The sequence below is a fragment of the Microtus ochrogaster genome, unplaced genomic scaffold (assembly GCF_000317375.1).
Source record: "Microtus ochrogaster isolate Prairie Vole_2 unplaced genomic scaffold, MicOch1.0 UNK99, whole genome shotgun sequence".
Classification (NCBI taxonomy): domain Eukaryota; kingdom Metazoa; phylum Chordata; class Mammalia; order Rodentia; family Cricetidae; genus Microtus; species Microtus ochrogaster.
In genome coordinates this window covers 1130899-1131391 of record NW_004949197.1, presented here as the reverse complement: position 1 = coordinate 1131391, position 493 = coordinate 1130899, and the positions used below count along the sequence as shown (strand labels likewise).

The 493-nt window shown below is 48.9% G+C and overlaps 1 protein-coding gene across 1 annotated transcript in view; it reads left to right on the top strand.

Moving 5' to 3' along the window:
- Sdr9c7 (short chain dehydrogenase/reductase family 9C member 7) overlaps positions 1 to 493 on the top strand; it is an 11508-nt gene that overhangs the window by 10393 nt on the left and 622 nt on the right. The gene's annotated exons all lie outside the window — the stretch shown is intronic.

Below are 493 nucleotides of genomic sequence, written 5' to 3'. Positions count from 1 at the left end.
ATAGTGTTTTCTATTTCCATCCATTTGCATGCAAAATCCTTCATTTCCTCCCTTTCCACCTCTCTTCCATCCTTTGCTCCTTCATGGACACCATGAGGAGCAGCTTTGCCTGCTACCCCCTGATGCTTGGCCTCTGGCAGGCCCAGAACAGCTGGACCAACTGGCCATGGAGGGCAGCCTCTGAAACCGTGAGCCAACATAAGTCTTCCCTTTGGTTTTTTTCCCTCAGGTATTTTGACACAGAAACAGAAAGATGACAGTCATCTGTGCTATGCTCTAGGATCCGTGTGATCGCCCCCATTTTGCAGATACCCAGACATATGTTCCAGGTCAGACAGCTAGCTACTAAGTGGTTTGTTGTTGAAGAACTGGGCTTGTTCTTTTCAGGGCACAACTCCAGTGTTTAGAAAGAGAAATAAGGGGCTGGAGAGATGGATCAGAGGTTAAGCACACTGGCTGTTCTTCCAGAGGCGCCCTCTGCTGGCATAGAGGT